The sequence below is a fragment of the Fulmarus glacialis genome, unplaced genomic scaffold (assembly GCF_000690835.1).
Source record: "Fulmarus glacialis isolate BGI_N327 unplaced genomic scaffold, ASM69083v1 scaffold28732, whole genome shotgun sequence".
Lineage (NCBI taxonomy): Eukaryota > Metazoa > Chordata > Aves > Procellariiformes > Procellariidae > Fulmarus > Fulmarus glacialis.
Window position 1 is genome coordinate 10455 of NW_009196375.1, and position 303 is coordinate 10757.

Here is a 303-nt window from a genome sequence, read left to right on the forward strand (position 1 = left end):
AGCCAAGCTGTATTATCTGCTGCAGGACTAAAGCTCTGGTTCCTGGTCTGCTTTCTCTGATACTACTGGGGTTCCAAGGAATCACTTCTTTACGCTGCTCCACACCTTTTGGCAGGTCCTGGCCAGCCTCCCTCCTTCCAGAGAACTGCCATTCATTTCCCCTGAAGACATCTGCGCTTTGCAAATGTCTACATCCGAGAAGGGCCAACCTCGTGCCAAAGCATCTCATCAGCTCCTTACAGGGCAGGCTCTGGGCAAACCCGTGGCCCCGACAACAGCCTCCTTGACCTTCAGCAGCAAAAC

The 303-nt window shown here is 53.5% G+C and overlaps 1 protein-coding gene across 2 annotated transcripts in view; it reads right to left on the reverse strand.

Annotated features, from left to right (window-relative positions):
• Nucleotides 1–303, reverse strand: part of MRPL38 (mitochondrial ribosomal protein L38) — a 4334-nt gene that overhangs the window by 3771 nt on the left and 260 nt on the right. The window lies entirely within an intron of this gene.